Source organism: Schistosoma mansoni, chromosome 2 (genome assembly GCF_000237925.1).
Source record: "Schistosoma mansoni strain Puerto Rico chromosome 2, complete genome".
Classification (NCBI taxonomy): Eukaryota; Metazoa; Platyhelminthes; class Trematoda; order Strigeidida; family Schistosomatidae; genus Schistosoma; species Schistosoma mansoni.
Window position 1 is genome coordinate 15730604 of NC_031496.1, and position 11000 is coordinate 15741603.

Here is an 11000-nt window from a genome sequence, read left to right on the forward strand (position 1 = left end):
GACGGCCAGTCCAGTGTGCTGGAAAGTCGACAGTGAACATAGACGATCCCACACATTGGATTCGGACCCACGAACTTTGGTCTCGATTCATGATCTCAATCAAAACTTCACAGACTTTACAACCCTGTACTGGTAATCTAAGTTTTGTTCATCGGTTTTTGAAAAAGGGTTGAAAATGTTGAATAACGCTAGCTGGACTTGATCTTGAGAGCCGTTTAGTAGGTTACAAATCTAAGTACATTTATAGTTGCAAGGTTCTGAAATGTCGAATTTTATTCAGTTCACTATGACTAAAGTTTACTAGTTAAAGTAGAGCATTATATCGAACCATTATTTTATAAGGTCCTGAAAAGGATAATTTACTTTCACAATTGACTCACACGTTCAATTATGAAAGTAAATTATCCTTTTCAGGACCTTATAAAATAATGGTTCGATATAATGCTCTACTTTAACTAGTAAACTTTAGTCATAGTGAACTGAATAAAATTCGACATTTCAGAACCTTGCAACTATAAATGTACTTAGATTTGTAACCTACTAAACGGCTCTCAAGATCAAGTCCAGCTAGCGTTATTCAACATTTTCAACCCTTTTTCAAAAACCGATGAACAAAACTTAGATTACCAGTACAGGGTTGTAAAGTCTGTGAAGTTTTGATTGAGATCATGAATCGAGACCAAAGTTCTTGGGTCCGAATCCAATGTGTGGGATCGTCTATGTTCACTGTCGAGGAGTATCATGCAAGGATGAAACGGCTGTTAAGTGCTTCCAGGTTTTTAATGGTGATCTAAAGTTGGTCGATTCATGATCTCAATCAATACTTAGATTTTTATTTAAGTTTAATTTTATTATAGTAATGATGATAAACGTTCTAATCATTACTTAAACATGTGATTTTCATCTGCTTTCGGCAATATAACGTACAATTTAAGAAAGTATATGATAATAACAGCAGTGATTTCGGTGGTTTTAAAGCTGGAGCCTTGATTAAATGATCAGTTTTAAAAAAAAGTATCAAAATACTTGTTTTTTTCTTAAGTGAACTTAGTTATGAACACTTAAGTATAACAACTGTTATATCAATCTTATCAACAGATCTATAAGAAACATCTAGGTTATGAAAACTCATAAACAGAATAAATAATGTTATCTTCATAGAAAATAATTGGTACTAGGGTATATTTACCACAACTGTTGAAATATTGACGTCAGAGTTGATTTTGTAGATTATAATGTTACATTTGTTCATAATAAAATAAATATCTTCTTAAAAACCTGGATAGCGGTTTACCTTCTATTTAAATGAACAAAACAACTGTTTCGCTAATAAGATATGATATAAAACGCTCGTTATATTTGTCTTATTGTTCTTTAAAACTAGACAACTACTCATGACGCCATTTTGAATAATTTATGGCTTCATTACATTCGCTCCATACTGTCATACTATAAAGAAGAAAACGTTTAACTTTTAGTTTGCGCTCAAAAACAAATTTTAACGGTAGCCTGAAGGATAAGCACTCACATCTAATCAGTTTCATGTACATTTATGTCTTGCTATGGTTTGCTATATTGATCACTCGATGTACATTCCATCCGAAATCACTCGAGAACAAAGTACTGTGACAATGATTATTTTTTAAATACACGGGCATTTGAATAAGTAAGTCAATTCGAAAGTAGATAAAATTAACTTTAAGGTGGTAAAAACTTGTTATTTGGATAGAATTGATTGCTTAAAAATATAGATTTGATACGTTTACATATGTCTTAAGAAGTGGGTATGCGAAAGTGATGAATGACACACTTCATGTAGTTTTCGATTTATACATTGAATGTGTGGTTGTAATCCAGGGGCATAATTTACAGTTTTCTTTTCCTAAGTAAATTGTCAAGAAAAACTAGAATGATTGAGCATAGAAAATGAAACATATCTTCAGGATAGTACTCCTAAGCAAGGTATGGGGGTTTAATTTAAACTTAGTCGCATTGTTGTGGACGAAGACTTATTGGGGAACATCAATTCATTGTTTGGCGCAAAATTACAGAGCATCTTTCTTAATTATGAAAATTATACATCAAATACTCCATTTGCACATCTTCCGTCATTTGTCCTTTACGTCCTTCATGATTATACCAATTCTCAATTCTTTATGTTTTCTTCAATTCAATCTTCTTTTGACAGGCATTCCACTTCTGATGGGTGTCACATACTACTTACGGTTGTCGATATAAGTAGCATTATTGATACAAGCATTTAGGTAGTATACAACAGTATACAAAATCAAAACATTCAATTATACTCAATGTTTGTAAACAACTACTGATTCACATTTTTATACATTTAATCTTAAAATTACATCATTACATAATAAGAGTATGATAACAGCTAATCTATCATATGGTATATCAATCTTGATCTTACTTACTTACTTAATTACGCCTGTTACTCCCAATGGAGCGTAGGCCGCCCACCAGAATCTTGATCTTATATTACATAAAATGAGTGCAATTAGTTTCAGGGTAAAGTAAATTTATGATCATTGTAATAAGAAATGAAAATATGGTTTCTGTGAAGAAATCCAAACCAATTTCGAGTAACCTAACACTATGATTATGATTTACCTTGATGTAAACGTATTTCAAAAACAAATGATACTAACGAATTTTCTTTCAATACATTAATAATGTAGTGAACAGAACACGAGTGGAGACTATCGAATGTATTTAAGCACAGATTACAAACTATCTTACTAAGATCTCATAACCATACAGCAAACAGTTAATTTGCAAAATAACAATCAATTGTCTCAACCTTCACTGTTCCTTCTGTAAATATCAATCCATCTTCTCTAATATCATTTTTTATGCATTTTCCTACCAAGTGCGCTTCATTACAGTTCTTTCCTTATCGGTCTTCTGCCAAAATATATTCTATGTCTGACCATCACCATATACTGCTTATAAGGATATAAGTAGACCACACCACAATAATACTGTAGATTTCTTCTTCATTGTTATTCAGCTAGAATAAATGTTAACGGACTACTGTTCATCAAAATGTTGTGTAGAAGTCCAAAAAGAGATGACCATGTATTGTTGAGATATTATTATACAAATAAAATAGTCCACTGCTTCTATATTTCACCATGAGCTTTATAGTTAAGCCTATGATTATGGAAATGGTTTATCATTGAGCCAATTTCTAACAAAATATTTCGTGATTTATCGATTGCATGTTGGTATTCAACCAACAACCGGTAGATTTAGAATAAACAACAGATATATAGACAGTATCTTCATTATCTGTAATGATAATAAAGAAATATCATATCTTTCACGAGTATAGTAACTGACATCAGTCGTTTATGTTGTATAGTAGGAAGATAACTAAGAATTCACAATCCTTATTGTATGAGAAGCGAATTCGGAAACGAAATGTATACAAGTGCTAAATGCCGCTTACCAATAAACAGAAAGTGAAACTTAATACATACTCTATCCTTCATCACCAATCACACAATCAGCCCGAATTGAAAAAGATCCAGCAGCGAATGTTTTGCCCACCATATTCATTGAGTAAAACTCGACATCAGATTATTGAAGATGAATCCGTTTATAATCACTACGTTCAAAGGGGCTTTAATTAGGATCACAAAGATATTTTGTTCAAATAAGTATCAGTCTTTACTAAACGGCAGCTGATTTAGGTATCTGGTCTATCACAATTTGGACCTAGCAGTTCACCTTGTTTTGTGAAGTTGTTCAAATCAAGCGCACAATGTTTATCCTTTCGCTACGTGTACCTGAGGATTACTCGGTGTATTTTGCAAAAGATAATGAATAGTTTACTAATATTTTTCAGGTCGTTACAAGAAAAGAACTTCAAAATAATTTGTGAAGTTGAAAAAACAGCTGAATCTGTTGATTAACTTAAACATGACCCTTGTGAAGGAAAGTAAAACTTTTGATCACTCACATTGCTATGGTTTCTATCCTACATCTAGTTTTATTATCATTACTGTTAGTAGTAGAAACTATTATCATCATGCTCGCTATTCGTTCATATTGTACATATTTCTCAAGTGAACAATTATCCCTCCATATTTTCCAAATGCATTCTAATTCAATCTTGTATTTATTCAACTAAGCTGAATTACAAATAACTTGGTGTGAATTCAATCCATTCCATAGATTTACACAATTTTATTTAGCATATTATAATATACATGTTCAGATAGTGGAATTTGTTCAAATTATCTTTATTTTATTGTTTATTATTCATTTAACCTTCTCTCTAAACTTATATGAATACTTTAAGCCAACTTTGCAACAAATTATATAACATATGTTACCTGTATTCTTATTTTGGATAGTTCCGATTTCGTCATTTATTCGTATTGCCAACACTATTTGTCTAAATGTGTTGAATGCAGCTACTTAACATGTACGCTGATTGTGATCATATAATTTTCTGTTCTTACCCAACTAAGTTAATATCTAGTTGATGAATAATGTGAACTGATGAGAAAAATAGAATTCACATTATTTACTTCATGGTTGTTCACTGTCTGTCAACATCTACAAAGCAGAACAAATTATATGAAGACAGTGTTGTTCTAATAATGTAATTTGAATGTGGTTTTACGCCAAACAAGTTTATTAGGTAAACAGAAATAATTACCCAAGCTTTCCGAATAAAGAATTAAATCACAATTAGTAATGCTATTTGCGTTCAGTCATTGCCCAAAACTAGCTATTACTAATGTTCTATGTAAATTAAATGAACATAACTTAATAGGAACATCTTTTAGTCCTTATTCTGATAATGATCATGTGCTCACCAGTGACTAGCTTAAAGATAGATTTCTTGGAGTTCTAGTGAGAAGCTAATCCGTGTGCGTCGGAGACAGTTATCTACTTCAGAAAATGGATGAAGTGTTGTGTAAGATCATGGATCGATTTCAGTGGTCTGGAGGTTGCATTCACGCGCGAGACCGAAGGTTCTGAATATAACTCCCTGTGATGATTAGAAGTATTTGAATTATTATACAAACTAGCAATCTCCGGAATAACATAATTTAGACAAAGAAGAACTTAGTGAACACGAACGAACGTATTGTATTCGGGAATCCAAATCAGACAGTGGTCAATTACAAAAGAATCATTAGTTCATACAAATACCAGACTCCCGCTTGTGGGATCCTGGATCCGCACTTTTGAGGAGTCTCATACTCCAACGAAACGGCTGTCATGTGCTTCCAGGTTTTCACTGGTGGTCTAGCCTAGATCGACCCGGGAATTCAACAATTAAAATAATAAAGAAAGAATCTTGTATCAGGAATTATATTCGTTCATTCAAATACACTGTTAACATAACTTCATTAAATCGGTTTGCTTGAATTTCATTTCAACTAGATATAATCTACTGAAAATGACTATTTTCAGTTACAAATCTATGCATAGTTACACCATCTTTCTTCGATCACATAATACCTTTATTTTGTCATTTGATAATGTAGTATTGTTCGGTAAAAGAAAGAAGCTCTTGACACTTTTGTGAATTTAAAAAAACGAACTATTCCAATTCTAATAAATTTTCAAACAACTGCTTTATAACATTCACACAACCCATTCTTCTTTTTGTATCTCAGTCCATGGGATTCGATGAGAATATTCATTGCAAGACTATTACAGATGACAAAGTTTTCACTGTTTTATTTATAGAAAGTCATATTATTTAAATGTAATGTGAATATGAATGAAAAAACAAGACATCTGATGTTGTAAATTCCACCCCTGTAGTTCAAAAAACTCATTGAATTATTTTTTACTTTGTCTCTTAAATCTAAAATCTGGGACATGTTCAGGTTTTAGTTGTTTGTTGCTAACTTTCTTAAAACGTATTTCGTTGCATTGTATATAATGCTTAAGGCTTTTCCTAAGCTGTTAACTCGAGAATATGTTCTAAATTTTTCCTACTTCATTTATCTTTGTACTAGCCAATAATCAAATATTTTTTTCTCAAACATCATAAATTTGAAATTCACTTAGTAATGTTTGTTTGAATCTTCCCATTGGTGTTTAGGATTGCAACTGGTCAGTCTCTAATAAAACAATAATAAATGAATTTAAACTTCACCCTATAGCACATGCAAGTGACTATCAGGACTCGGTAGCTGAGTGGATAACGCGATGGCGTTTGAAGCGAAAGGTACTGGGTTCGAGTCCCAGAGTGAACATCAACTCTGAGATGCAGGTACATACAGCTGACGAGTCTCAAAAAGGAAGAAACGCGCATCCTGGATTCCACTGCTAGCCACTATCCATCTTTGCTTACAATCATAAACTTGAATTCGGAATTTGTGAAACTTTCTGATAATTTAATAGTTTAAAATATCAAGTAATGGATCTTATCTTTTTAGTAGGTCGCATACTGTGGAACATTTTAGAAAAATTCAAAAATGCTAAGTACTAAGCTTTACATCTTAAAAGTAATTTAATAACTAATTTAATCACTAGATAGATGCATAGAATACAATTCTATTCAGAAATAAAGTGCTAAGAGCCATTAAGTGATATTATGTGCTAATTCATTTAAACAAAATACTACAGACTCAGTTAATAGATATACTTCGATTAGGTTTTCTGTTAACCGGTTGCTTTTAAGTATTTATTATGTTGATGTTGATGTGAAGCTATAATCTTAAGTGCTTACATTGTAAATATAACAGTTGAATGCTAAATAAAAATAGAATCATGGTCATAATTATACATTATCTAATGTCTTCTCCATGGAAAAATAACGTTACATATTAAGGATAACAATAATGAGAACCGTTTTGTCAATTAATCAATAGTTGATCTCATAAAAAATGATTATACCTTTTACAACAATAATGTCAATCACTTAACTGTAACAAGTAATAATGGTACATCCGTTGTACAGGTTAACATTATTGAGTAGCTATGCCAACAAAACAAACAAACTGAGAAAGTTTAATCATGCATGTAAATAAATCATAATAAATTTTGATGTATTACCTGATGTAAGGGAAAACAAGCATAATATAATAAACACGATTCATACTGTAAGCGATAGATTTCAAACATACATAAAGAGTAAAAGAACGTGATATAAATTACTACTCAACAACTAGTCATTTTAAACTGGCATAATGAGACAAAATTTACATCATTAATAAGGACATTTCTAAAACAATTTGGTTCACAGTGTGTTGTGGATTGCTCACATCCGCATAAGTAGTATATGATGATGGTCAGGCATTGAATGCCTTTCGGTAGAAGATCGATAACGAAAGAACGGAAACGAAACGCAATTGGTGTAAAAATACATGAACAATAATAATCGGAGACTATGGACTGATATTTGCAGAAGGTATGGTCAAGATTGAGACAATTGATTGATAGTTTGCAAATTAACTGTTTACTGTAGGGTTTTCAGATTTTAGTGAGATATTCTTTAATTTTGTGCCTGAATACATTCGATTGTCCCCACTCCTGTTTTGTTCACTACAATAGTAAATATATATTTATATAGTAATTAATACCATAGAAAACTGTGCAACATAACATTGTAAGCAGAGATGGATAGTGGCTAGCAGTGGAATCCAGGACGCGCGTTTCGTCATATTTGGGATTCGTCAGCTGGATGTACCTGCATTTCGGAGTTGATGTTCACTCTGGGACTCTAACCCAGTACCCTCGTTGCAGTCCTAACACATCGATTGGAAGATTCAAACAAACAATACTAATTGAATTTAAACTTCACCTCATCGCACAAGCAAGTGGCTATCAGGACTCAGTAGCCGAGTGGATAACGCGATGGCGTTTGAAGCGAAAGATACTGAATTCGAGTCTCAGAGTGAACATCAACTCGGAGATGCAGGTACATCCAGTTGACGAGTCCCAAATAAGACGAAACGCGCATCCTGGATTCCACTGCTAGCCACTATCCATCTCTGCTTACCATGCTTGTGAATTAAGGCTATATCGAGACAATACGCACAGTATGCACATATGCCAATTAAAGACTGACCGGTTGCCGTCCTAACACATCGATGGGAAGATTCAAACAAACAATACTAATTGAATTTATTACCTAACTTAACCCAAATATACTGATGACTCGTAGCTATAAAGTTAGATCAATGCAATTCGTTTTACCTAAATAAACTGATTAATTCCAACTTCTTGTAGTTACAATAACATGAGGTGAATGCAAAATGTTTAACATCAGTTTAAAATCTGATCGAATTTGAAAACATTTTCTCATCTGTTCGATCATAAGTATACTTCAGTTTGATCCTATTAAGAATAGTACTTATCAGTAGTTGATTACGTCATTTCAAAATATTATTGATTTGCTTTACATGATTTAGTCTGCTCTTAATGTGAACAGTAAAGTGTTGATTCTGAAATCAACATCATATCCAATATAGATTGGAATATTTCCAAATAGATATTCAAATCATCATACAAGTGGTCATTTGACTGAGAAACTATCTAGATATGGCTTTGAATAGAAAACAGCACGTTTTATCAGATACAGCTTTCATACATACATTTCTAAATAATTTAAGAAACTTATCATTTAAAGTCATTTTATGGTGTGGTGAACGAGAACACGGGTGGGGACTATCAAATGTATTTAGGCCCAAATTACAGACTATCTCACTAAATTGTCTCAATCTTAACTGTTCTTTCTGCAAATATCAGTCTGTCTTCTCTGATTTCATTGTTCTTACCGACTGCGCTTCATTCCTGTTCTTTCCATCTCGATCTTTTACTGAAATACATTCTATGTCTGATCATCACCATATACTACTTATGTGGATATAAGTAGACCACACCACAGTGGGACCCTGTTAAATGAAATTTAAGAAATAATTTCTCTACATAACTATTTTTTTTCTATTAAAGCTTATTCATTTTATTTTGTATTTCCTCATGCATAAAGAGGATTTTAACTTATATATCTTCTAAGTAGCACGTATCCACAATCCCGTACGTGGGTTTCCAACCCACGACCTATCGTTGTCGTGCGCAAACGCTTAACCTCTAGACCACTGAGCCGGCATTCAACGGTATTATTGTTGACCTTCAACCTATCCATGGTATTCAGCGACCATCAACCATTGTCTTCAAGTCCTAGGTTTGAATTCTGTATACGGAATCGTCGATGCACATTGCTGAAGAGTCCCATACTTGGATGAAATGGCCGTCCAGTGCTTCCAGGTTCACCATGGTGGTCTAGCTTAAATCAACTCATGAATTCAACCATTACATCACTACAGTTTCCATAAGCCCTCATCCCTATATATCTTCATTTCAAGGATAATTATTTATTGCTTCATAAAATTTTCCTTTTCTCATAACTCTATTTGTCTAAATTTCATCATTTTTTAAAGGTGAATAAACGAAACAAAAAAAGGACGATTGTAATAAATTTAAGATTTAAAAAAAAATTTTATTCAAATTGCTTTTTTAAATTTCACTTAGAAATAAAAGGAGATAACATGAATGTTAAATAATCATTTTGTTGCTGTACTGAAATAAAGACAGTTTTGATTGCACACCCCTACAAATCAGTGTTGTTATTAGCCATAAAATAAATATCATGGACAGAACATATAGAATTTAGCCAGTAATGGAAATCAGAATGTATGTTTCATTCCATCGTAGACTATTCAGCTGAATGTACATGGATCTCAGAGTTGATGTTCATTTCTGGATATGAAAAATTCTAAAGTAATAAAAATCAAATTTACCACCATATACTTTAGTTCAAAACAAGTATCATCAAGATTTCACCAGCATAAGTGACCATCAGTATATTAAGCACAATGAAATGTACCACATACATTTATCCGATTCAAAATAGAACGTCTGCATTTTGAACAATATAAAATTGAACTTGGAGAGACTTTACTTCAGTCGCGTTTTGTAGACCATTTCACTATATCCGAAGGATTTTTTAAGTGCCGATATGACTATATTCTGTAGTACAGTGAAATTTATCATTGTTAAATAACTATTCTTTTCAATCACTTTCACAATCAATCGATGTAAACGGTCACTTTCATTTTCTCTTGATTACTGAGGTTGATAATACTTTATCCAAATTATTTTTAGGCTGGTCATATTGTTAACTTCTTGACCACAGTATTTCAAATTTATTGTACATGGATTGTTTTATTACGCATTGTCGTTTTTGTTCTACTTCATTACATATTCCAACAAGTTTAACGCCCCATGTTTAATATTATTATTGAGTTACATGAAACGTAATGATTATCGCTAAAAATAATCCAATTGTGTTATTGTTACTTAATTGATGATAAGACTTAGGATATATATGATATCACTGTTGAACCTTGTGATGAAACCCTTCAATATTATCAATAATAATAATTATTCACATAAGCATACATAGCCCTTTTTGCAAAGCGTTATAACAAATAACATGTAAATTGACCATTCAATTGTGATGTTTCTATGCTTCTTCAATCGAGGTTTTACTTCATGTTCATAAAAAGATTCCTCAGTTAATTTTTGGTTATGGCATAAAATTCATCAAGTTTATGAATAAATAAAAAGACAAACAAACATCATTTTCAGATATTCATGTTTGATACTTGATAAAAATGAAAAAAAAGAACAAAAACAATATTGAATTATAAGCAAAGATGGATTTAGGCTATAAAGAGGCAATACACACAGTATGCACATATGCCAATAAGAGACTGACCAGTTGCAGTCCTAAGCATCAATGGGAAGATCCAAACAAACAATACTAAGTAAATTTCAATACTGGATTTTGTTTACACAACCAATTATTATGATTCTATTTGATTGAAAATAAAAGAAAACATACTACAAAATGAAAACAAATAATAAAACAAACAAAAAACATGATCATTTGTTTTACTATAACTAAAAATGATTCATTTGAAAAAGAAATGAAATTGGAATAA

General features: G+C 32.0%; 1 non-coding gene across 1 annotated transcript; it reads left to right on the forward strand.

Moving 5' to 3' along the window:
* The first annotated feature begins 6175 nt into the window (after positions 1-6175).
* On the forward strand, positions 6176-6242 carry Smp_tRNA_02353_Gln_TTG.1.1. Its single transcript has one exon. It is a non-coding gene (tRNA).
* The last annotated feature ends 4758 nt before the right edge of the window (positions 6243-11000 follow it).